Raw genomic sequence first — 27,122 nt, 5'->3', positions numbered from 1 at the left:
ACCAACGGATAAAGGAAAGCTTGTTCGATACAGGGTGTCTGGACATCAGGGTGGTAGGTGGTGGGGACAACCGAGAGCCTCTCTGCACAACACGCACCGAAATAAAGGCCAGGCAGGTGGACGGGCTTCCAAGTCCATCCACAGGAGCAGCAGAGAACCCTCCAACTGCATTTTGAAAGAAGGAACCAAGGGGCGGCAGGGCTACACGCATCGGACTATATGGCAATATTTCATGCATTTGACAAAATAGCCAAAAAAGAAGACAGGGAGCGAAACCTGCACAGATTTGTAGAGGTCAGGGACATTGATAAGAAGGAGGAAGACCCCACTGCATAGGCATGATATGAACAGACAGTTCCCAAAAGAGACAAATGACTCGTGGGACAGACGTATGGGATGGCTTTGGATTTCACCAGCAAGCAGGGAAACACAAACATTTCACCTATTAAAACGGTCTTTAAAGTTTTCATATTGATCTACTCCTGGTGAAAGTGCAGGTGGTCGTGTTAATTGGGATCAATCTCTAGAGGTCACATGGATAAAGGACCACAGAAGTGTCCATATACCTCGACCCACTGAAGTCCAGCTTTTGGAATCTTTCTTCTGGAAATCACTCAAATGTTGGGAAAAACATCTACACGAAAGTGATCATTTTTTTTTTTAAGAGTAAAAATTTATAGGGGCGCCTGGGTGACTCAGTCAGTTAAGCGTCTGCCTTCAGCTCAGGTCATGATCCCGGGGTCCTGGGATCGAGCCCCGCATCGGGCTCCCTGCTCTGCGGGGAGCCTGCTTCTCCCTCTCCCACTCCCCCTGCTTGTGTTCCCTCTCTCGCTGTGTCTCTCTCTGTCAAATAAATAAATAAAATCTTTTTAAAAAAAAAGTAAAAATTTAGAAATGAACTGGATATCCTCTTACACGAATTAAAATGATGGCAGTGAGAACAGAGGTGAAAACTTTTGACTTGCTTCTGTGCAAGACAAAATTTTATCATTGGTACGTAAACACACACACAGTGATAAAAAAAAAATAAAAAACTAGAAAAATATTCACCAAAATTCTTACAGTGACTGCCTTAAGGGGTGGAACTGTGGTGTTTTTTTTTCTTTTCTCTACTTCCCAAGGGATAAAGGAATATAGTTATATGGCTCTATTACTTAGAGAACACGCATACCACACGCCCAGGACATTGTGGGTGTCCCCGTGGCACTGAGCAGCATTGAATAGTGAGGGTGGCCCATCTGCATCACGCAGAGAATGTATAGTGATCTCAGGCTGCATTCAGATAGACCTCGTACCCTATGCGTAATCATCTGGGCCTGCAATCACCTGCACTGCTCAGCTCCTGACAACCACAGGCTGTTATCCTCCACTCCCTTAGGCAGCCCTGGCCAAACTCACTACCCTGGGGCCTCGAAGAGCCACTGGGCTCTTGTCAGGCCTTGTCTTTGCTAGACTTGTCCAGGCACCTCTCATTCTAAAGCTCTCTCTCGCCACACTTGGCTTCGTCTGTCCACTCTGGCCATTCTGAGCTGCTGGGAGCTCCTCTCATGGACCAGATTGTCCGAAATCCCTCTGTCCAAAGGGCCCTTCTCTGTTAACAGACAATACTCAATACGACTCGTAGGGTTCAAATCAAGCACGAAGCCCCCCGGGGAATATTGGAGTGCTCACTTTTCTGCCCCATCCACCTTGTACAGACACGGAATCTCCTAGTATTCCCATTTGTTCACGTGGCTGCCCCCAAATTGTTAGGTAGGAGAATGAATGATCGGGTCGTGTATGCTTTGTGTCTGGTGTGGGCTGGTTGCTCGGGAAGTGTTTGCTGAATGAACTGGCTCAGCAAATGCAATAATAGCTCCTGGCTTTATTGATTCACCTGGCACTGACTCAAAGCTTCAAGCCCCCGTATCTTTTTCAGTAAACGGCTCAGACTGATGAACGCATTGGTGGCTTATCGCACACGTAAGTGGGACACAGAGCATGCACCGAAGTCCCGTGATAAGAACATTTCACCCAGAATACCTTCAGTTGGCTCATTCGTTTCCTGGCAGGCTCCCTTCGAGTACACCTGGGGTTTCAGGTTCTCCATCAGAGCCATCCAGGGTGGAAAGGGGACCCAGCGAGGGTGTGCATTAGCGGCCCCGAATTCGGCTGCCATCCTAGCCACTGACAGAGCACTCTACGGTTCCGAGTGCCGTCGGCAAAGAGAGGCGAACCCAAATCTCCACTGAAAATCCTGGCTGATCTCTTTATGGAAATACTTTCTGGTATAAACTGCATGAAATTGCAATAGCAAATTGCAAAACGGGAGAGAAGCAATTTTGTATCTTATCCTCAGGGAGAGATAATCACTTAATACTCCATAGCATTTAAAAGTAATTGCTTTTTAAATGCAAGGGGCGTAGAAATGACAGGTTTGTAAACTTGTCCTTATTTGGTGCAAGGTGGGAAGAGGGGTCAACTCCGGGCACAGCGCTCTCCCCAGGCGCCCTGCGGGGAGACCGGAGACAAGTCACGGCGCAGGAGAGCGACGGTGCCATGCCTAAGGGTCTCCGTCTCCGGGTGACAGCACCGCTCAAATCCCCCGACCCAGGACCCACGTGGTAACGTGGTGGCCCGAACCCAGGGGGACAAAGGTAATAAGGATTTGGTGCGAGCGTCTGGCCCCAACTCCGAGAGACACTGGTGTTAGCAGAACCGCGACGGGGACCACGTAAGGCTCTGGAAGGAGGTGCCCGGCTGCACCAAGTGTCCTTCTCGCCCCAGCCCACGGCTCCCGACTTGGCCCGCGGCCCCCGACGGCGCCCACAGCACCGGCCTCCTCTGCGCCGTGAAAGCACGGGGCGCGGCCCACAAAGCCACTTGGGCAGTGCTCTTGACTCGGCTTCCCTCTTGTGCGCCGACTGATAAAAGCACTGAGAAGGGCCACAGGGATAAAAACGCGTCGGCTCTGTTGAACCCAGCTTGTCCCAAACGTGTTTGACCTCAGAATGCCGGCGAACGGCCCAAGGAAGTGGTGCTCCTGAGAAACCGTTTAAGGAAAGCCTCCTCTAAGCTCAGTTTTCAAAACCATAACCAGTGATAAGTTGTTCTGATCTCGCGGGCAGTCCTGCCTGTGGGAGCGCGGCAGAGCTGCCCTTCCGTGGGGTTCCGAGAAAGCCCCCACGGCTGGAGCCTCGTCAAGGGGTGCTGGCAATGGCGGGAGCCATCCTGGTGACAGGGGGATAAGGAGCTTCTAGGATATCAGACCTTGCACACCCAAACCAATGCTATGCCTCCTGACGGCCCCGAAGTTTGGAGAACGGGTGTGTGACGCCGTCCTCCAGGAAGGCTCGCTGGTCTGCCGGGCTGCACAGCCAGGATGGGCCACTAGCACACGCCCTGCCGACAGCCCGGCCACAGGGCCCTGTCCCAACCCAGCGGCCCTCCGAACGGCGGCTCAGTGGGACGCCCTGAGCCAGGGCACAGAGACGCTGGGAAGTCTGCTTTAGACACCTTTACATTTTGCATTTCCATTGGAAGTGAGAACAGGTTTCTAATCCACTTCCCTATTCTGCTTCCTACCACAGCCCCGTGGCCCAGCATGGTGGCTCGGGCTGGTGAGGGAGACAGCTCCTTCTGGAAGCTCGGCGGGGCCCGTGCCGGCTGTGACCCTGACAGGTCACGCATTCCCTCCGTGTCCTCCTCTGTGCAAGGGAGACAGGATAAAGGCAGTGCTCACCGCGGGCCCGAGGCGGGGCGCGAGGGACTCAGTGTATGGAGAGCATGCCTACGGGCAAGCAGGAGGTAGCAGAGGGCGGGGGGCCTTCGCGGGGACCCCTTCTTTCAAACAGCATTTGCTCATAAACGTGCGTTGGGCCCCAGCTCAGCTCTGGAGGTGCAGCGTGGACAAGCAGACCCCGTTCCTGTCCCCCCGGCGCACAGAGGTGGGCATCCTCCACGGCTTGGCCTCCCCCTCCGCAAGCCTCTGGGTCATTCACGGGGTGGTGACAGCGAAAGTCTGAGAAAGTTTTAAAGTTGGCAGACTCGCCCGGAAGTCAGTGTTGCCTTCTCCACATGAGATGTCTCCTGATGCAAGTGAGTGTGTAGGCAAATGCAGGAGACACGCCATTTGTATGCCTCATACGGACCGCGCCACGGCTCTAAGAAGTTTGCCGTGGGTTATTTCCCGATTAGTGGCCATATGTTCCTCTCAGAAAAATGAACAGTCGCCTCATTTTAGGGGATGGATAAACAACTAAGGCACAGAGAGTTTGAGTAACTTGTCCAAAGTCACACAGCAAATCAGTGGGGGAGGCAGATTTGCAGCCGGTTCTGTGGGGTTCCAAAGCCCATGCCCCTTTCCGGTTCATTCCGCCAGGTCTCCTAGTCTATAAACTCAAGAAAATATAAACTAAAAAGCCTTTAAGAATGATGAGGAAGGACTATGGGAGACCGTTTATTTTGGAGTCAGCAAAATCTACGGGAATTTTTCCTGAAATACCTTCTGTGCATTCCTCTCTCTTCATCTGGGTAGAACCATCTCGGCGATGGTGGTGATCTGAACTGAGACCCACGTCAATGTTGAATGGCAGAGCCCCAGGCCTCAGTGGCCCCTCTCTCCTCTGGCCACTCGAGGGGCACCCCTAGGTTTGCTCTAGGACCAAGTCCAGCTCCGGGCACACAGGTGACCCTCAGGGGACATTCGTGGGTGGATTTCATTCCCTGAAATCCCCTGAATGTCTCATTACAAACAGTGTGGAAGGGAGGGGACGAGGGAAGGCCACACGCCAGACAGTAGCATTCAGACAATCTGCTTCAACCAGTGAAGCTTCTCCAAGCTTGACCTGGACCAGCGTCCTCCACACGGACTCTCTCTCCTGTCCAAGGGTGAGCCTCCCATGAAAATTCTGTCCTGAGCCCCTCCTCCCTTGCACCCCCTCTGCTGCAGGTCAGGCCGATGAGGCAGTTAGGGATTTGCCCAAGAATCTGTGAAGAATTAGGAAGGTGCTTCCAGAAATCCGCATGAAGGCCGCAGGATGAAGGCACGTAGCCTGCTGACCCCACACTGAGACCAAACAGTCTCGAAGGTAGAAAAGGCACGGGGTTATGAGCCTCCGAAAAATGCTCTCCAAGCCTTGGAGCGCTACCTGCAGAGGGACCGGGCCCTGTGCTGGCAGTGACGGGGTTGCAAATCCCTGAAATAGTTCCAGTTTAACGCCCTCCCTCGTGCCCTCCATGCCCTGTTGGCTGGGCATCAATAACTCACGTTGGGCCGTCTACTTTTCCTTCTTATTGGGCCCTGCCAGCCACACTCCGCCAGGGAGAGCGGGCACCTGGAATGCACCTGCCGCCAAGAACACCACCCTCAGGACCGAGGAACACAACAAACCCAACCCAGACCACCTGCCACCAGGAACAAGAGTCCAACGTCCTCCTACTGACTCCCACTCCTCCCCTCATCACAGTCCCCTCGGTTAAAGGCCAGGATCCCTGACTCAGCTGCTAAGAACCATCCCCCCCCGCCCCCCCCACCATTATCATCTCATTTCCAGAAACTCCCAGACCTCCCCCCAGGATCCTGCTTCCTGGATTCTCTGAACTTAGTTCAGACTATTCCTTCCTTCCTAACCCTTCTCTCTCTGGCCAGCAAATTGTGCTCTCGTTCCAGAACCAAACACCACCATGAGTCTTGCCTGCTAGTCTCCTTCCCCTGTTCACACCTTGCTTCCAGCACTGACTACAGGTCGCAGAGTGTCTGTCTGTCTGTCTGTCTGCCTCCCCAGCTTGGCCATGGAGCCATCTCTGAATCCCAACTGTCTGATCAAGAACTGGCAAATCAACAGTGAGTGCTTTGGGGTTGAAATTACCCTCCAACTGCTTTACTATGAATTACAATATTCCCATAAACATGCCTTCTCCAACTTGAAAACTCAAGCAACACTGGTCATTATTCAGAGCAGGGGCATTTGGACGCACACAGACCCGGGTCCCAGTTCCAACTCCATCACCTGCTAATGTCCCTGAGGATGGCACCATGGTTCAAGGCTCTCCTGTGACCTCGGGTAGACCTCACCGAGACTTCTCCATCCGATGCCTTGCTCAGAGCTGTCAGGAGGATTAAATGATTGCCTGGGGCCTAAACTTAGGAAGTGCTCAATAAGCACTGGGTATCCATAATAATGACAAGAAGAACCAGAGGGCCAGCAGAGTGCAGACCTTGAGAAGGTGACTGGTAGGACTCTGGTTTCATTCAGTGCCCAGGGCAGAATACACAAGGCTCCACATCAAACCTCTTCCTTCGAGAAATGTACGCGCTTGGGGACTGGGGCTCAGATGCAGGACTCATGCGTTCCTATATTTAATAAATGTTTTGTGCCTGCTAAGTGCTGGGCTTGGAGAATACTCAGAACAAGAAAGTCTCTGCGTCTGAGCCCAGGGGGGTCCTGTCCTGAAGAAGAGATGCCTCTTTCTTGTACTGAGCTGAGGCCCTTTGTGCGCCGTGGGAGGGAGATTCCGGCCTCCTGCACCGGGGCGCCCAGAACGGCCTCCAGAGGGCCGTGCGCAAACCTGACACTCACCGCTCTCACCCTGCTCCGCTCTGCTCCCCTGACCTGCGAGAGTCCCCGAACGACCCGCGGAGCACAGACTCACGTGTGCGCTTATTAAGCAAGGCTCAATCGAAGCATCATCTTTTTTTTTTAATATGTTAAAAATAGCTTCTTATTTAAAGTAACTCTGTGGGGATGTTCAAAGTAAAAATGAAATTCACTCCATGGTCATTCTCAGAAAACCCCTGGGAATGTTTATATGTTAGCATTGTAACAACATTGCCCAACGCTCTTAAAACAGATCCAACCTCTCGCCCAGACACCTGGGTCCTGTATCCACACGACCCACAATGATGGGGTCAGAGGACTCTCTGAGCCTCTTCAAAGCTAGGAACCAGACAGACACCACTGAGATGGCTGTGCCTTCTTCTTTTTTTTTTTTTTAAATCATGTAAATGAGAAGGAATTCCTGCACAGAGACGCTCCAAAGCCAAAATCCTACAGCTGCTTTCTCTTTTGCTACCAGGAATTGAATTGAGAAATCTGATGAACTCCGTCACTTCTGAAGAAGTCACAGACACAGTGACCCATCAGCCCAGCAGAATCTGCAAAACATTCCGGCACGGAGCACCACAACGTCCCTCCCTAAAAGCGAAAGGAAGCAAGGGAAAAGAAGAGACAGGCTTCAGGTCCCCCGGAAGTCTGGGAACCCGCTCACCCTGACCAGAGCGAGCCCGCGCGGTGTTCACCGGGGGGAGGCTGGGCCCGGGGTGCAAAATTTAACATAGCACCGAAACACTCAGTCAGTAATATCAAGACTATTGCAATGCCCCATTTCAAAAATCGAAATTCCTGCAGAAAATCCACGGCGAACCAAATATCACCATTTTAAATCAAGACAGGATTGGTATGACTGACTTTTTCCTTTTGCTCCCAGGGCCAATATTCACTTGTGTCTCCTAAAGGGCTATGGAGTTGCACCAGCCAGGAACCCCAGCCAGGGGAAGTGGGGGGCGGCTGCAGGAGAGAAAAGAAAGGAGCGAAGCATACTCAGGGCTCAGCAATGTCGGTGAAAAACAACCTTTTGCTGAGTAACGCGGAAATGGATCTGAAACATATGGATTAAGTTCCTCCGAAAATAAACCCAATTTTTAAAGGAAAGGAAAAATACTTAGCCACTACGTTTGAGGTTTTCCTGAACCCAAACCTTTGGAAAATTAGCATACGAGTGAATTACTCAGTGCCTGTCACACAGTCAGCTTTGAAATAGGCTGCTCCTAAAACCACCAGTTTGCTTCAAAACATTTTTTTTATCGCTTGCCCAAATCTGTTCCCCTACTCCCTCCTGTTGAGGTTCAGTCCTGTTATTTTTTACAGGAAGGAGAGAGCTTTGCACACCCGCTGTCAGCCTGGGAGGCTCTGGAGCCCTGGGATTGGGAGGCTCTAGGGGACCGAGCTGGGAATAACTGTCCCCACCCCACAGCAAGGACCAGAGCCTGGAAAGAAGGCAGGTGAGCAGTGCATTGGGCTAGGAGCTGGACAGATGCCAAGGTGCCATCCGGCACCAGCTCTATACCCTCAGGCAGCTGGGCCCTTGTGGCCCCCCAGCAAACACCCCTGGTCACCCCGACGGTTCTGTGGGATCTAGGGAACCAGGGTCACCTGCTCCAAGAATTCAGGGCGACATAGGAGGCAGCCTACGTCCAGCCCTAGCAAGCCAGGACAGGCCGAATCCCTCTGCTTTGGGAGTCAAGTCCAAAGTTCAGGGTGTTCCAGGGTCTGGGGTGATATGGTCTGAAGCAAAGACCTCTCCGGACGTGCGGCCAGCTGCCCCCAGATGGCGAGGCTGCGGGTCACCACCGCACGGCGGCCCTCCCTGACACCACCTGCCCCAGCAGGGTGCCGGCCTGGCAGGCAAGACAGGCCAAGGGCAACTGCGGACGCCCACCCGGAGGGAAGCGCCACCTGCCGCGTTCCTCCACGGGGGCTCCTCACAGAGGTGGAGGGTCCTCTAAGTTCTCCAGACTGACCACGGGTCACTTTGATCACCTTAAATCAGCCATATGATTTTGTTTTTAGAGCTGGGTCTGTGCCCTGAAGGGGTTCTTCAGATTCCTTTCTCAGGACTAGGACCCGCCCATCGGTGAGGACGGCGCTCTCTTTGGGTGTCGTCCCATTCACAGCATCAGTTTCCTCCGTTAGAGGAGCTCTGTGAGAAGCGAGCAGGAGCCTCCCAGCTTGAACTAGAACCTTCCACCTCACCTGGGACCAGTAGGCTTTTCCATTTTTATACTTCTGACTTACCGCCCCTGCTCAAACCCACTTCCAAAACCTCCCACATTCAAATGTGTCTACTTTACATCAGTGAGAAAAGACAAGGACACAATTGTACAAAGGATACAATTTGTCGAGGCTTCTACCCTAGAAATAAGCTATGTTTCCTTCTTGCCAGCTTTTATAGGCTCTGAAGAATCTTGGGAGAATAGATTGATAGACATGATTGGAAATAAAAAGCCCATTTTTTTTTTGCAAGAAGCTCATGCCTCTCTTCGCCTGCTGGGCTAGTCACCTACATCTTGAGTCTTCTGAGCCAGCATCTGTCACAGATCCTTGCCCCTGGTAACCCACAGGTCCCATACTTGTTAGATAGTCACACACGGGATAATTCTGGTTTCATTTCACCGAAAATTGTTGACACAAAACCCAGCAAGACATCCAGAAGATGAAGAAGACATAGCAAGACAAGCCACAATAATGCAAAGCTGACACCATGGGTATGACTGCCAAAAGCAAAATGAAAATGATCCGAGGACAGAGGTTTTCAAAGTGTGCTCCTTGGAACCCACAGAGCTCTGCAGAACCCCTTGGGGGCCTCAAGATAAAAACCTACTCTCAGCCACAGGCACTTTTTATCCGGTTTGAGATTTAGTAAGATTTTGTTGGGAAAAAAAAAATTATGATTAAAGTAATTTAAAATCCCGAGTCTATGAGACTAAAGGCACCAGCTGCTCAGAAGGACTCTCTTCGGCCAGGTACCTCCTGAGGCCTGGACGGGGCAGGGAGCGTATGCACCTGGGCAGGTAAGGAGCTTCATGCAGGTAAGAGGTTTAAGCCTGCCTGTGCTTCTGGATCTTTCCCTGTGGCCCTTTCTCTGTGTGCAACACCTTCTGAACTCCACTCCCCGAATCCCACCTTTGGCTCTTGGGAAAATCCCTATAAACTCCTGCTAATCCTTCCAGAAGCCCTGTATGCCCCCTCTTCTCAGGGAAGCTTCCTGGGACATCTTCTGGCTCCACCTGTCCCCAGCCGGCCCCCTGCCCACCACTCCTCCTGACCCACATGTCACAGCCCCCATCACACCACGTGGCAGCTTCCGACAGAGGTGGCTGGTCCCCCAGCTAGACCGTTAGCTCTGGAGGGTGGGGACCATTTCTTTAACCCTGCTCTCTCCTCCGCCGTGGCTAACACCGCACCAGCATGTGCAAGATGATCAAAACATTGTACTCAATTGTTTTTTCTGCTTCCAGATGCGGCGGCAGATGACAGCGCAATTGCACACCTCCGTCTTGGGCTGCCAGTGTGCATCTGTGATGCTCATCCCTACAGGGATGCCACGGGGGCGGGGGGCGCGAGGTTTGAACTTCATTTTTAGGTTAAAAAAAAAGCTGTGATCCTTAGAGTCAAGCAAAGTTGTCTAAATGTAAACATGCATTCTCTGTGTCTGGAACCAGAGTGAGATGAGACTCCCCAAGTGATCTCTTAATACCAGCAAAATTACATTCAGATGCCTCTGCCAGGCAAAGATAGATTGCCATTTGCACGATGGGCTTGCACTTAAAAGTAACTTGGTTCAGAGAGCTGGAAAATTTATTATGACAGGGGAATAGGGGAACTCAAAGGGGTTCACGATATTTAGTCTACTGATAAGACCGTTTAGGAGCAACAATAATTACCTCCAAGAATTTGAAGGGTCATTATAAGGTCATTAGGAGGACACAGGCCAGCTGGACCGCATGCACTCAGACACCAGAAACTGACTTAAAATATACCACGAAGAGATGAGCTAGGTTATACCCCCTGGCGCTTCCCAAGGCGCTCAGTGGACCCGCCGCATCACCTGGGCGCTGGTTGGAAATGCAGATCCTCAGGCCCCACCCCGCCTCACCCTGGACCGGCCAATCAGAGCTTGTGTCTTAACAAGCTCCCCTGGGATGCGTTTGCATATTCAAATTAACGGGGCACTGGCCACTGTGCATTCCTCGGTCCTGGGCCCATGGCTTAGAGCCAACAGCAGGAACTCCTGACCCCAGACAGGACCGAAGAGTGCAGGAGGCTCCCAGGGGAGGCCCGCAGCCCTCCTGCCCTCCTGCCCCCCTGCGATGTCCAGGATCAGGAGAGGCAGAAGTCTGGCCCGGATCTTTACATGGCAGAGGGACCAGCTTCTCGACGCGCCTTCCCCGTAACACAAAATGCCCAATGGCTAAGCTCTTGTATAGGCACAGCTGAGAGAAACATACAGGGTTTTCAAAAGCAGTTGTCTGGCCAAAGCACTTTAAACCCAAGCTATATCTAAATCTGTCCCGTGCTGCCCTTGCAGGAGATTCAAAGATAACACCTCAGCAATTTCCCAATGCAGGAGCCAGGCTGTCGGAGCTGGAGAGGGAAACCTCCTCCCAGGGAGCACCAGGGGGTGGGGGTGGCCGGCTGGGCTCCCCAGGGCTCACCCACCTGCAGGGGCTGGGAAGGGGAGGGTGGACCTGTGTGCCCGGAGCCACGCCGAGCCTGGAGAGGGGCCCTCGAAAACATCAGGGCAAGGGGAGAGGGGCAACTCCTCTCTCTCTGGGTGGGAAAGTGGGTTTCCTGGCACGGAGGGTACTAAGCAGAAAGCAAATGTATATTCGATGACATTTCTCTGCATGCAGCCTCCCTTCTGAAGAGCCAAGTTTGAACAGAGCCCGGCACAACAGCAAACCGGGGCCAAGGAAAGGAGGGGGGAACCGACCAGAGAGGCTAGGATGGCCCCTGGAGGGAGTGGGCTGGGGCAGAGGTGCAGGTATTGATCTGAGTCCCTGCCATAGCCACCCGAGGCCTGCCCAGTTCAACAAAGTTTCCATGGGCCAGGCTCTTGGGAAAGGAGGCTCGGGGCCCAAGGGAAGCTGGTCGAAAAGGGACTCAGCACTGAGAAATGTCCCTCTGTACCTATTACCACTCCGAACTCCTACTAACCTAACGGGATATAAGAGAGCAGGATATGTGATCCCTTCCTATTCACTGTTCAAAGGAAACCAAGTTGCTGCCACACAACAGGAAAAATCTAGCACAAGGAGATAACTGATGCGTTACTCTGACGAGATCAAATATCTGGGTATCTGCCATCGTGTGGACAGAGAGATGTCGCCAGGTGACGGTTCACGGATATGGGGTCTTGGGGATGCAGCCCATACACATAACTCTGTTCCTCTTAAGAACCCAACCCACACACTTGCATTTCTCTCTGGAGCTATAACTACAAATGCAATTATTCTACGTGCTTGCCACTCTGCTGGGACCATAGAGGGGGTTACTCAAGCAGCGGGGTTCAGAGAAGGCTAAGCATAACTGAACGCACCCCTCTCATCCTTCTGGCCCTGCCCTGATCGCCGCTCTTGCCGTCTGACCAGCCCGTCCCAGAGACTCAGACGCTGCTGCAGGACGCAGAGAGTGCCCCGGGGCCCGTGGAGTCCCCTCCCACCTCCTGCACCAGGCCCTCCCCTCACTGGTCCTGACTCCAAGGGTGTGCGGGAGCTCAGGTGTCTTCCTACCAGAAAGTGGCGTGTGCTGGAAACCGGAACCTGCGTGGACTCCCGGGGAGAAAGCCAGGGCTTCAAGGTCAGCCGGGGTCCAGCCTCTCACTCCATTCACACCACCGGCGGATGGAACTCACAGGAAGGCTCCCAGCATCTGTGCACTGCATCCTTGAGCTCCACGCCTTTCAGATGGAGGGAGCTAAGATGACTTCTGATCTACTAAGGAAAAAAAATAGATGAAAAAAATCTAAGAGCCCTAGAATGTGAAACTGGCGGAAACACACATGCACGTGCACATACACACTTTTTTTGGGAAAAAAAGTTCTAAGTGTGAGATTGGGCCCATTATAATTCCATTATCCAAATATCATGGTATTAGTGATTTCTACCAGACAGAACCCCAAATGCAGAGCTGAAGGGACTCTTCAAATCCAGCTGGGACCCAGTAAGTGGCCAATGCTCCGGGCAGAGCTGTGTCCTAGTCAGGACGTCACAGCCAAGCGGGGCTCCACCATGAACGGATGGGCTGCTTCCTGCATGGTAAGGACCACACATGGGCTTCCGAGACGACGTGCTGCCTGGAGCAACGAACCCTCACTCCATCCTGCAGCGATCCGGAAATGGGGACCATGGAGGCCACTCCCCATGCAGACCCAAGAAAAATCCGCTCCCTCCCCCAGCAAGACAAGGAGGGCTTTTGGAAGATCCTGCATTCTTTTGAGAGAAGGCTCAGGAAGAATTAATCCTCAAATCTGGAGGGCGATGATAATATTTTGAAAATGACTTACTTTATTTTTCTTCCAAGTGGTGCAGGTGAGAAACACAGGGCCCGATTTGTCACACAAAAATTCTCCCGTTTGTCTCCGAACACCCTTTCCGTTGGCCCTGTGATCAACTTCAATGCTTTTGTGACTTTCATCCACAAGTTCTCCAACACGGACACCGAGCTGGAGACGGAGTCCCTGTCAGACAGTTGCTGGTTAGTGGGGAGAGCAGATGGCTGGGGCTTCAAAAGAAATGCACAACTATCTTTGACAAACACCTGTAATCGCTACCATTTTAAGAGCATTCTCTGTGCTCAGCGAGGGGCTAAGTGCTTTATACTGGGCCACTTTATTCTCATTAGCAACTCTGCCAGGGAGAGCAGGTGTTCCCATGGTATAGGGAACAGGCACCCTGCTCCAGTGACTTTCACAAAATCACACACGCTGCCTCAAAAAAAAAAAAAAAAAAAAAAAAAAAGGATGCTTGTTTTTACTCTCCAGAGACCTCCATCAGTCACACACAGAATCAGACCTTGGACATTCCTTGCAATTTTAAAATAGAGGAAGATACACCCTTCTGTATGGGTGCAGAGGGCAAGAAGAAGAGCCCCTGCCCATGCCACTTATCAGAGAAAGGAGATGTGTAATTTGCACAGAGGAACCCCTACAGGTTCTCCCCTCCCTGTTTCCAAGCAACCAACTTGAAAAAGCATCAACTGGGCTCAAGAGGAACCTTTGGGAGCTTCTTTAAGAGTGTTCTGCATGGTGGAGAAAACAATTAGGATCAGAAAACAGTATAGTTGCTTTTGCAAATGCATCCGAACACATCCTCTATAACTTGTTCTGTTGGATTCTTCTCCATCCCGTCTCTGTGACTCTGAAACTAATATCTCTTCCCACTACCAAATTTACTAAAGAAGGTAATAAAAGGTAACCTGGCCCCATGCTGCGTACAGAAAGCAGTCTGAGCAGTCCCTAGTTAGGTCTGGCATGATCTCACTGCCTCAGTCGGATGCTCAGGCGTCACACATTTAGAACACCTCTGAAGGGCCCCACAGTACCACAGAAAAGCCAGGGACCCCCTCCCGCCACACACCATGCCAGAGGTCCTGTAGGGAGCTCAGCTGCAAGTTGACCTAGGACCCCATCACCAACCACAGGCTCCCTTTATCCTCCTGAGTGGTTCATGTGGCCTTGGGACAGGTTACAACGGGCTCTCAAAAACTAGCTGTCCCCCTCCTGCCGCTCTGCGCCCCAACACCTGGAGTCTGGGAATGCACGCGACTCCCCGAGACCCGGGGCCGCAGACCCGGAGCGGAGGAAGTGGCTGGGAGCTGTCCATGGTGGCGCCGCGCCTGGGCACGCAAAGCCGCCGGCTTCCAGCCCCCGGGCGCGCCCGGGATCAGTCTCCAGACCGCCGGAATGGAGAGCCTCGCTCGCAGGCTCACCACCTCCGGGGCTGGGGCTGCAGCCAGGAACTGGCTCATACATCAGAAGATGACTTTCAAAAGAGAGTTCTCACCTGTGGGCAACGTTGGCTGCGCGGAGGAAGACTCGGGACCTCAAACCCGGCTGCTGGAGGCGCGCCTGGGACGGCCGTGGTGGTGTTCGACCCTTGGAACGGCGGCGGTCGCTGAGAGCTGAGAGTCTGCGGCTGAGGACCTCGGGCGCACTGAGCTCCTTTCTCAAGAGCACATGCGTGCCGCCGGGCCCGTTCCAGGAGGTCTCTGGCCCTCGTTCCCAGAGCGGCGCGCTGGAGACCTGGCCACAGCCCTGGCTCCAACTCCTCCAACTCCGCACTCCGCCAGGTCTTTAACCTAATTTAACCCTTCTTGGAGCCGACGTCCCTTGCCAGGCACCACGGAACCCTCTCCCAGCAATGCCGGGCTTGGAGTCTCAGTCCAAACATCAACAGGGGCCGTCATGTCTATTAACATGTAATTGCACCCACACACACACACGCGCGCCGCGCGCCCCAGCACGCCGCTGGGGAGCCCCGCGCTCCGCGGGAGTGCGGGAGGCGGAGGCAGCGGGAGGCCGAGGGGAAACCAGGGCGAAGACGGTGCCGGGCCGGAGCGGCGGGGCGCAGACCTGTTGCCAGGCGCACGCCCACTAGCGCGCAGTGGGAGCCGGCTCCCCGGCGGCGGGACTCCGCGACCTGGCCCTCGGAGCGGTCCCTCTTCGGCAAGCCACTGTCCCGGGCGCAGGACTCCCCCTCCCTCAGCCACTGAGAAGGGGGGGACTCTACGGAAAGCAGCCCCCCACATACACCACTGGACGCGCTCCGGGGACACCGGCGCCCCCGGCACCTGCGGCAAAAGACCACACGATCCCGGAGAAACCGCCCAGAGGACAGCGGCAGGGGCGTGTGCCCGCCAACAGACGCCCGGACGGACGGACAGACAGACCGACGGAGACGGACCGCAGAGCACAGAGTGGACGGACCGACAAGCCGAAGACGCGCAACGCGTTCCCGTGAGCAGCGGCGGCGCCGGCCCCGCGTTCTCCGCTCCCCTCCGAGGCTTGGGCAGGCGGCGCAGCCCGGCGCGGCCCTCTTACCTCGCGGTCGGGAGCCGAGGCGGCGGCACGTCCCGCGGGCCAGGAGCGCGGCAGCCGGGGCGGGTCCGGTGGCACAGCGACGGGCTCCGCGAGCTCCGCGGACGTGGGCCGGCAGACGGCTGGCTCGTCCGAAAAAGCGGGGCTCCGCGCGCGGCCGCGCTCTCCCGGGCTGCCCCGCGCCTCTCGCGCCCGCCGGCCCGGCCCCACCGGCCCCACCGGCCCCGCTGCGCTCTGCTCGCGTTCGGCTCGCGCTCCCGGCGGCCGCCCGAGCGGCGGCTTTTATAGCGCGCGGCGGCTCTCGGCGCAGCGCCCGCCGGGCTGGCTCCTCCCCGGGGCCCCAGACGCCCGCCCCCGGCCGACCGCCCCTCGCCGAGCTGGGGCGGGGGCCCGCGCCCCGTCCGGCCCCGGGCGGGCTCTGGCGGCCGCTCTGGGAGGCGCAGACCCGAGCCCGCGGAGCCGGGGCGCGCGGAGAGCCGACGGCCGCGGCCGGGTGAGGGCGCTGGAGCCCAGGGCGCGGGTTCTCGGCTGCAGGGGGCTCGGGCGGCCGCGCGGGCTTACGACCCCGCTCCCGGGACGCGCGGTGGAGGGGAAAGTCCTGCGCCTGCCAGGCTGACCGCGACGTGCGGTTCAGGGCTGTTAGGTCTCAGGATCTTGTTTTTTTTTTTAACTGATCAAAGAAGTGGCCTTGGAGAAAGGTCCCGGTATAGGGGACCCAGTGTTTCTCCAAGAGCAATATGTTCAAAGAGAACTTCGTTCGCAACCAGAGTCAGACCCCCGGGTTATGTGGCTGCAGACGGAGGTCTTAACCTCTCTGGGTGTCAGTGTCCTCATCAGGGAAATGGGTTCTGTGATGCTTCCTCCCGGGACTGGTAGGATGATTGCAATGAGGTGGCAATAGTACAGCTACCTAGCACATAGTAGGTGCTCAATAAGTCAGAGTCTTTCCGGCATTGTTCTCTTTAACTGCACAGACCAAGGTCCTGGGGTCAGAGCACACGGGTATGACTGTTGTAGATAGTTCCCTGCTTGAGGAAAGTGCAAGTAGAAAGAGCCCGTGACAGGTCCCTGGGGCACCTGGAGTCTTCTCTCCATTCTGCCACTAACTTGCTGGGTGACCCAGCGTCATCTACTCCCCCTCTCAGGGTCTCTGTTTGCTTGTTGTTTGTAAAATGAGGGCTTTGATACCAGTTCTCCACCTGGTCCACTTTTTTGGAGTTTACGACTCAGCCCTTTCACCTGGCTAGCTGGAGCCTCCTAGAATGTCCATTTCTTCCTTCCTTCCAGCCAGCACCCCGTGAGAACCACCTCTGCGGGCAAGGTCCTCATTCTAGGCAGCACACATCAGCCCCATGAATCCACCGCCAAGGGATAGTCAGGCAGAAGCTGCTGGAGCCTGTTTCTGTCTTCAGACTGGGACAGAGCCCTGATTATTTGGCTAAACTAGGGAAGCCCTGCATTCCTCTCCAGGCCCTTACCAGAAAGCTGGTCTTGACCCTCACTGGGGTCAATTAGAATCCTCAGCCTTTCCTTGACTTCTTGAAAGGTAGCCAGCTGGGTCTTATGGCAAGCATCCCTCCCCCACCTCTCCTTTCCAGCAAACCTAGATGGGACCCGCCTATGTACCCTCCTCACCGTACCATAATTTCTGGTTCCTTTCCTTCCTTAAGGAGGAACCCCAGACACCAGGACCCACAAACACCTGGAGGAAGCCTGGCTGAGCATCTGGCCACGCAGAGAAAGGTCAGCTTTGAATCAGCCCCACTTCCGTCAGCAGACAGTAGATCTGAGGCCTGCAGGGCATGTGCTCTCTGCTGAGGGGCCTGCTCTGCACACACTGAGACACAGACAGGGAAGAAAGACTCTCGTCTGGTGATGCGCCCGGAGAATGACTTAGTCATGTTTTCTCGAAGCACAGAAACACCCAGCACATTCCTCTGGTATCCAGCTTTCTTTATCACAGACCCATGCCCAGGGGAGAAAGTGAGGCTGATGGATTGCAAACAGGCTCCATATGTCTGAACTCAGGCTCGGCCCAGCTCCATCGGCCCTTCCAGTCGGCACGTGGTGGACGCCGTGCGCAGGGCGACCCTTTGTGGCCCAGTGTCAGCAGCGTTGGTCTGGTGGAGTGCCTACCAGACTTGCCTTGATGCTCAAGAAGGGCTGTGCTGGTTTTCCGGTTCTTATCCGAATCCCCGGGGAGAGTCTCCAGACAGAAGAAGTGGTGTTACCCCACCCAGAAAGCCTGCGCTTCTGCCTCAGGTGGAGGTCAGATGCAGCCCCTCAGCCACATCCTGCGGGCTGAACGGCCTGTGGGCTCACGGCTCCCACAGGCTGCCCGAGCCCGGCATTCTCAGCCGGCTGGTGGGGTGCAAGCCTGTCCCTCAGAGTGGAAGTCACTGCCGTCCACCTGCTGACCAGCAAAGCCCGTCCCCGGGCTCACAGCGGCCTCCCTGTGAGAAAGGCCACACCTGCGGCTCCGTCCCCCAAGCCTCCAGACGAGGTTTTCCCAGGAAAACGGCAGGCTGACCCAAAGAAGGGGAGCATGGGGGGAGGGGGACCCCACAAAAAAAATCAAACCGCCGGCATCCCATTCCTGGGAGAAGAGGCTCGCGAGCCACGGGCGTACTTAATTTCCACCAACAGGGGTCGCCCTTGGACACCAAGCCTGAAGCTGGCTTGGGAAAAAGGGAAACTCCCAGCCTGCGCCCTGGGGCCTGATTTCCAGGACTAATAGCAGCTCAATTCCTGTTTTGTTGCAGGCAGATGAGGTTGCCCAGCCAAGAAGAGACAAGTCCTTAATTTTTCTGGTGAGTGGAGGTCTGTGTTGGAATTTGGGACGGGAAGTCTTAGAACAGGGGCCAACCACTTGCAAGCTCTGAACATGGATTTCTACATCTCCCTCTCCAAACTCATCATTATTGCCATAGAGAAAGAACATTCTTTCCTGTGTTTTTTAATATCTGACATACTTGCGTGTCAGATGTGATGTTTTCACATCACGTATTTCTTTTTCCTGAGTGCAAAGATTATGTGTGTTCCTTGCAGGAAAAAAAAACTTGGAAAATTCAGAAAATGGACAAAGGAGAGATCACCTCATTGCCAACCTAATGTGTGTACATTACCAAAAGTTTGAAAAATACAGAAAAGCACAAAGGAAAAAAAAATCACTGCTACTCAAAGATCATCTGTTAACTTGCAGTAGACAGCCAAATATTCTTCCACGTATAAGTTACATAGATGCACGAATGCGTATGTATAAGTTTTCTGTAAGTAGTTCACTGTTTAGCCCAAAATCCTTTTTCTCCATCAGCTTGCACATCCTGGAGGGCAAGAGCCGAGTCCCCCAAGTTCACTCCTTTACCTACAACAGCCCCTACGGTGTCCTGCAGAGAGTCTATCCCTATGGAGGAGGCATTTACATTGTGAATGAATGGATACACAGAGAAGATTTTCAATTAAAATAATATAATGTACTTCATGGGAAAAGAAACCCAAATGGTTCATAAACATTTGAAAAGAGGCTCAACTTTGCACATAAACAAAGAAATGCAAATTAATGCTACACTGAAATACCTATTGGATTGGCAAAACTCCAGAAGTTTGATGTTATTGCCTCTGTCGGGGATCTGGTGAGAGTGGAGAACAGACCCCTGCCTCCGAACATTGCTGAGGAAAGCTTAAACTGGTATAATCTGAGGGCAGTTTGCCAAGATTTATGAAAATATATATTATATTTGACTCAGCAGTTCCACTCCCAGGAATTAATCCTATAGACGTATTTGCACAATGCATGAAATGACGTGTACGGAGTTCTACACAGCAGCTCTACTTGTAATAGTACGAAACTGGGAACAGCCGAAACGCCTAGTAATAAAGCTAATTAAATTATGTTACGTCCGTGCAGTGGAATACTATGCAACAATTTTTTAAAAAGAATAAGGATACATTTTATATACTAAAATAAAAAAAATTAGGGGCACCTGGCTGGAAGAGGATGTGATTCTTGATATTGGGGTCATGAGCTCGAGCCCCATGTTGGGTATAGAGATTGCTTAAATAAATAAATAAACTTTAAAAAAATAAAATAAAATAGGGGCGCCTGGGTGGCTCAGTCAGTGAAGCGTCTGCCTTCGGCTCAGGTCATGATCCCAGGGTCCTGGGATCCAGCCCCACGATGGGCTCTCTGCTCAGCTGGGAGTCTGCTTCTCCCTCTGCCTCTGCCCTGCCCCCTGCTCGTGCTCTCTCTCTCAAATAAATAAAATCTTAAAAATAAATAAATAAATATATAATAATTAAAAATTCAAGTGTGAAGCAATGTATACAGCAAGCTACCATTTGCACAAAAGGAGAAGGGAAAAAGGACATATGTTTGCATTCACTTATAGATGCTTGAGAAATCATCTAGAATGATACACAACAAACTAACAACATGGTTTCCTGTCTGTTCTGGTGGTGCTTTTGGTGGGCGTAGGAAGATGAAAGACAGGAACGGGAAATAGACTTTTCCTTGTATGAGTGTTTGTACCTTTTCATTTTTGAACCAAGTATAAATTTATTACCTAGGAAAAAATCAATTTTTTAAATGGCAAAAATATCACATTATATATAGTAATAAGCCCTTTTTTCACATAATGATATACCATAAACACTTCCCAAGACTTTTCATTTTAAGTAAATTCTACACCCAACGTGGGGCTCGAACTCTCGACCCTGAGATCAAGAGTAGCACACTCTACCGACTGAGCCAGGCAGGCACCCCCATTTCCCCAAGTCTTAAGTCTCTTTCAACATTAGTTTTAAGTGGTATACCATTTCTTAATATGGACATAATTTATACAACCAACCCTTTATTCTTGATTCTAGTATTCTAAATAAGGCTGTTATTTTCAACATATTTGCACTTCTCTCATCATTTCTTTGGGAGAAATTTAAATTTGCACCATCTTACAGCCAAGTTACCCTCTAGAAAAGTTAGACCAATCTCCATGCCATCGATCCCCAGAGGAGAGGACCTGTTCCCCTGCGTCCTAATGCCCAGGATTGTTTTTTTTAACCCACTGCCGATATGGTAAAATAAAAAAATACCCTATTTCATTGGAGTTTTAGTTTCATTGCTTCTACTTCTAGCCCAGTTGAACACTAATGTGAGCATTTATAGTTCTTCTTTTGGAAACTGCCTGCTCATGGAAGAGAATGTATCACGGGCTGATCACGCCAAGGATTTGTGAGCTTAGTAGATGTTACCAGAGAATTAATGCGGGGGGTGCTCTAAGTCCCCGTGATGTTGGACAGTGTCCTGGCGTGCCAATGAGCCACTGCAGGTTTATCCAAAGAAGACATCCAGATGGCCAACAAGCCCATGAAAAGATGCTCCACATCACTCATGGTGAGGGAAATGCGAATCAAAACCACAATGAGATAGCACCTCACACTCATTGGGATAGCTACTATTGAAAAAAAAAAAATCACGGAAATGAGGATGTGGAGAGACTGCACCACTGGTGAGAATATAAAATGATGCAGGCGCCATGGAAAATAATATGGCATTCTCAAAAAAATTAAAAACAGGGGCGCATGGGTGGCCCAGTCCGTGAAGCGTCTGCCTTCAGCTCAGGTCATGATCCCAGGGTCCTGGGATGGTAGCCCCAGGACAGGCTCCCTGCTCAGCGGGGAGTCTGCTTCTCCCTCTCCCCCTGCCCCTCCCCCTCTGCTCATGTGTGCTCTCTGTCTCTCATTTTCTCTCTCAAATAAATAAATAAAATCTTTAAAAAATAAAAACAGAACTACTATGTAATCCAGCAATCCCACTTCTGGGTATATGTCCAAATGAGTTGAAAGCAGAGTATGAAGAGATATTTATGTGCTCATGGGCATTGCAGCATTATTCCCAGTAGCCAAAAGGTGGGAACTACCCGAGTGCCCATCAGCTGATGAATGGATACACAAAATGCGGTAGATGCATACAATGAAATATATTCAGCCTTAAAGGGAAGGAAATCCTGACACCTGCCACAAGGTGGAAGAACCTTGAGGACATTATGCTCAGTGAAATAAGCCAGTCACAAAAAGACAAATACTCTATGCCTCCTCTTCTATGAGGTACCTAAGAATCAAATTCAAGGGTCAAAAGCAGCATGTGGCTGCCAGGCACTGGGGGGACAGGGGAAGGGGGAGCTGGTGTTTAACTGAGAGAGAGTTCCTGTTCTGCAAGATTACAAAGTTCTGGATATTGTTTGCACACCTAGGTGAAGATACTCACCACTATCAGCCGTACACTTTTAAATGGTTAAGATGGTAAATTTTGTGCTATCTGTATTTTACCACAATTTCAAAAAGAAAAGAAGCATTACAAAGAAATGATGGCTAGAGTTTTCCTTCCAAAACAGACGATCCTTCTCTACTCAAAACCCTCCGATTTACTTCTCACTTGGAGCAAAATCTGGAGCGTGGACGCTGCTGGGACCAGTCAGTCACCAGGCCGCTCCCTCAGCTCTCCTTGCTTCTCCCTGTTTGCTCAGCACACCAAATACGCTCCAGCCTGAGGCCCTTTGTCCTGGCTGTTCCTTCTGCCTGAAACACCCTTCCCACACCCTGCCCCTTGCCAGAATTCTGCGAGACCCTGTCCCTGACTTAATTCGGGTGTTGGCTCAAAAATCACGGCGAGAAAGTTCTTTTCCATCCTCCTACATACTTAGTCTCCATCACCATCACTCCCAGCCCATCCCCTTACCCTGACTTATTTTCCTTCTCTTTTTCCTATCTCAGTTGTCCCTGTACCACTGGAGTATGAATGCTGATGGGTCAGAAATACATTCATTTTATAAGCTGCCGTCCCCCTGTGCCTAGAACAGGTGTCTCCATAGAAGAGTAGGCACTCCATAACTGTCTGTTGACTGAATAAACTTTGATTACTTCATTATAGCATCTGTTTTACAATAACACATTGACAGTGGGTGGATATAGTAAACATTATTTGTCGTCAATCCTTAGACATTTGGGATCTTTCTCCAAAGATCAGCTAAGTCATTTCGACTCCATAACGGCAGCACCGTGACTGCATTTCAGGAAAATTAGGGCGCCACTCCAGAAGGCCTCCTCATCTCTTTTCTGCATGGAGAACAAGAAGCCGCCCTTCAAGACTCAACACAAACGTTGCTGCCGTGGGGATATCTCTTCTAATCTCTCCCACCCTGAGTCCTCATGGAAGCCAGTCGAGAATTCTGTCCTAGGAGCACAGCAGTGCGCGTGCCCCTCTCTTCTCTGCCCCCCCACCTCCGGCTTCGTGGCACAGACGCATCTCACCCATCTCTCTGTCCCCCGGGGCTAGCGCAAGGACAGACTGAGGGAATGCTCAGTAGACGCCTAAGTCAATAAAGAACATTTCTCCCCTGAGATTTATACAATACGCCCAAAGAGAAAGCCCCCGCATGAAGAATAAATATAAACCACACTGTTTCAATACTCCGTGTAATTCCTAGACAACCTAGAAGTGCATTTGCTAATACCCTTAGCTACAACGGCATCCTTCGTGGTTTCTATGGCAACATGCTAAGCACACTGATCACTTTTCATGATGCCACAGAACCTTTGTCTTCTTTCCCAAAGTATAGAAAGTGCACCCGTGTAGGGATGGGCTGTGTTTGACCCGTCACTGGTGAGTCTCCGTTCTTGAGCAACTGCCTTCCCTTGGATCGCCTCTTGGACAGAAAGGAAGGGGCTGGACTCATCTGGCTGTTGTGGACTGAATGCCTGAGCTCCAGGGCTGCAGGTGTGCTTCCTGTGGCCCACGAGGTGTGTGGATGTGTCATAAAAATGTGACTGCCTCCCCAGGACACCGCTTCCTGTCTTGCTTCACGCCCCGTCCCCCCCCCCATGCACTCACAATGTCTGCAGGGGTCGGGGGCGTCGGCACCTCGACTAAGTCCAACTGCTTGCATGGGGTGCTGAAGGAAGACGTCGTCACTGGATATCTGAAGCAAAAAGCTGGACCCATCGCTTGCTAAGCAATGCACACAGCAAATGCTCGTCTTGTAGAGTGGGAAGTGTGGGGCTCAGGGATTTGTGGATTCTTACCAGTGGGAGTTTTCAGGGATTAAGTGACCTTTTGCAAAGGAAGGTTGGTCCCTTGGAGCAAGGCTGTTGCCGACTGGCCTTCAGAAGCTGTGTACTAACTGAAGGAAGTTGTCACTGATGGATTGGGACAGCTTTAAAACCTGTGCTCCTGCTTACTGGTTGTTGGGGCCAAAAACAGTGTTTTCTCAAATGGGGAGTATAGGAACTATTCTCAGTAGGACCCCTTTTTCATTTAAATGTCAAATAACCTAGCTCAGAGGTTTTCAAATGTGAACATGAATCAAATCAGATCACCACAGGGCTTGTTAAAATGGACTACTGAGTCCCCCGCACCCTCCCCTGCCCAACCCTGCCAGTGTTTCCGATTCAGCAGGTCTTGGGTGGGTACCAAGAATTTGTACTTCTAATGAGTTCCCAGGTGAGGCTGACCGCTACTGGTCCAGAGACCACACTTTGAGAACCACTGGTCTAGCACAATAGGATTTGTGCTTATTTGCCGGTTTAAAGAATACTTAACAGTAAAATACCAATGCGTCTAAGAATTGGGTAAATGGATTTGTAAAACAGTTATTAATAGCAGCCACATGTGGAAAATAATGGTAAATATATAAGAGAAACAAAAGAGTTACTCCATCGACAGATAAAGAAAGGTCAGAAAGTAAGAATTTCAGGACATAGCCCAGTAAATGGTGCCATTTCCCCCCATATGCTCCCAAGAGGCTTTTTACTAACATTCTATTCTTCCCGATGATAATAGCTAGTGTTTTGGGGGAGCTCAGTATGTTCCAGGCTTCTATAGTCCTCACATTAACATTACGAGGGAAGTACTAAACCATCCGTATTTTGCGGGTGAGGACACGGAGACACAGACAAGTGCAGTGCTGTCCCTGTGACCCACAGCTAGGAACCGGTGGCAGGAACATTCAAGCGTCCGGCAGACGGGCTCGACAGGTGGATGCCGAACCACTCCCCCTTCACCCGCTCGGAAACCTAAATGCTTGATTCCCTTACTCACATCCGCGGCATGTTTCTTGTTTCTTTCATGACACGTACCATGGCCAGATTATTTTTATTTGTTCACCTGTTTTTGGTCTGTTTCCCCGCCTAGAATATAAGCTCTTGGAGGATAGGGGCTTGGAGTCTTCGCTGCTGCATCCCCAGAGCCAAGCTGGGCAGAGCGTTTAGGGTCACAAACGTTGTGGAAGGAAGAAAAAATGGATGGATGAGTGAATTCTGTACATCATCCAGCTTGAAGGATGAGATCTGATTGAAAGAATATCTATGATATTTTATTTTTTTCTAGTGGCCACTAATTATGCCCTGAGTGGCTTTGTTTTTCAGAGACGCCCCCTGAGTCTCGCACTGGGAAGGACAAGGGTCATCTTTAAGGGGCCAGCAGACTGGGCAGACGACAAGTGCCCAGCTCGGACAGTCTGTCCTTTATGTTTGTCTTTCCTTAAATTCCTCTGGGAAGTTGATGGCAGGGGCACGGCTGTATGAGGGAGTCCGAGGTTCCTTCCCAGATGGAGGCCGGTGTGTCTCGGGTCCCCTCTGAGAAGAGAAGAGGCAAGGGACTCTCATCTTTTTACTTTGTATTCTCCTGGTTGGCTGGACTCTTTCCCACGCATTGGTTTTGGAATGAAACACAACCGATAAACCACATTAACAGGAGGAAAATTTGTGAGACAGGGTTGGGCAAACGATAGCCCATGTGCCAAATCTGGCCCACTGCCTGTTTTTATAAATCAGGCTTGATGGGAGCACGGCACATCCCCTCACATACATGTCTCTGGTGTCTTCAGGGCAACCCGGCCGCTGGAGAGACTGAGTATGGAGACCACGTGGCCCATAGAGCCGATCTGACCCTATAAAGAAAACATTTTCTGACTTCTGAACTAAAATCATTTATCGTAAATTCTTTGCAGGTTTTCCCCCACAGGAACAAGGTCCCATGCAACAGTTAACAGAGCTCAGTTCTCTCTGCCTCTGGGGAAGGGGAAGGTAGCCACTCGAGGTATCTTGTTCCTTGATCCAACAGCTTACAGGCCTTGTTCTGTGCATCCACAAAAAATGCAAGATAATTGCTCAGCTAAACACCGAAACAAACCTTTCCTATCATTCCCAGGAATACAAAGTCTGCTCACATGTCCGACAAGGCTTAGATAGTTGGAGGTGGGGCTTTGTTTCGAGCTGGACGGCAGACTGACTACCCAGCTGGATTTTTCTTCCCAGCACCTGGTACCGCTTGGCATATTATACATTTATTTATTATCACCCGCTGTCCTACTTCTGCTGGAGCCTACACCTTACCAGGTTAGGGGCGTAGTCAGTATGATTTATGGGTAAAGAGCATGATACATCCAGATATTGGTGCTATTGGATTTATGTATTTATCGATTTCTTCTTGTGGTTTTGAGAAAAAAATATTTTTATGTACTTTGAATCTTATTAGGTAGTAATAAAGAAAAAAAACGCCCATTAAGGCTTACCCAAGTATATTAAGACCATCGGTCCCACAAAGGACGTCATGAGAATAAGAAAGCCAGGAACATAACAAGAGGCTGTATTTGCACCATATGAGATAAATAAAGGATTAGGGTCCAGGATATATAAATAATCCCGTCAAGAAGGAAAAGATAAAAATCTGTCAGAAAAAAGGGCAAGAGTCACAGACATTTCACAACAAAGAACTTACAAAGGGTCCATATGTTTCTGAAACGTTGCTTCTGCTCCTGAGTGATCCAGGATTAACATCTCACATCCACTGTTTAGGCAAAAACTCACAAAGTCCCAGGATGTTGAGTGTGGAGCTCTGGGGCTTCTGTCCAGGTCTGGCGGTGGAGCGGGGGAGGGGGCAGATTGGGGCACTGACTTTGGAAGTGACGTTGCATTACGTGGAAAATTAAACAATCTCCTCTGACTCAGCAGGACTCAAACTGGGGCTAAGGGTCAGCATCATCTAGAGTGTCTTAGAAACAAACAACCTGGGCCCCACCATGGACCTACTGAGTCAAAATCTGCACTGAGTTGCCCACTGGAAGCTCCCGGGGAGCTTTAAAAAGTCCGGGTGCCCAGGCTACTACCCAGACCAGTTAGATTGGAATCTCTGGGGATGACAGCCGGGCATCAGCATGGTAAAAATCAGCCTCTTACTGGGGCTCCTGGCTTGATCTCGGGATCATGAATTCAAGCCCCAAGTTGGGCGTAGAGATCACATTAATGAGCGTCTCGGGTAATGCCAACATGTAACCATGGTTAAGAAGCAGCAACCAGAAATCTCTCATATCACAAGAAGTACAAAAATACGTGGGGTTTTTAGTTTTGTTTTGTTTTTTAGATTTTATTTATTTATTTGTGTGTGAGAGAGGGAAACAGCACAAGCACAGGGAGCGGCAGAGGGAGAAGGAGAA

General features: G+C 51.5%; 1 protein-coding gene and 1 long non-coding RNA gene across 2 annotated transcripts in view; both read right to left on the bottom strand.

Moving 5' to 3' along the window:
- CEMIP (cell migration inducing hyaluronidase 1) overlaps nt 1-15,788 on the bottom strand; it is a 133,205-nt gene extending 117,417 nt beyond the window's left edge. The window contains exon 1 of the mRNA XM_078078807.1: nt 15,640-15,788. The gene's annotated coding sequence lies outside the window, so the exon portion shown is untranslated. The remainder of the gene's footprint in view (nt 1-15,639) is intronic.
- A 9,191-nt stretch (nt 15,789-24,979) lies between these two features.
- On the bottom strand, nt 24,980-26,594 carry LOC118527351 (uncharacterized). The gene is made up of 2 exons (XR_004913071.2): nt 26,408-26,594; nt 24,980-25,263 (listed from the first exon to the last, which is right to left on the bottom strand). It is a non-coding gene; the product is annotated as an uncharacterized LOC118527351 (long non-coding RNA).
- Between the last annotated feature and the right edge of the window lie 528 nt (nt 26,595-27,122).

This window comes from Halichoerus grypus, chromosome 8 (assembly GCF_964656455.1).
Source record: "Halichoerus grypus chromosome 8, mHalGry1.hap1.1, whole genome shotgun sequence".
In the NCBI taxonomy this organism is placed as follows: Eukaryota; Metazoa; Chordata; class Mammalia; order Carnivora; family Phocidae; genus Halichoerus; species Halichoerus grypus.
Note: the sequence above shows the minus strand (reverse complement) of the source record. Positions and strands in the feature narration are given on the sequence as shown.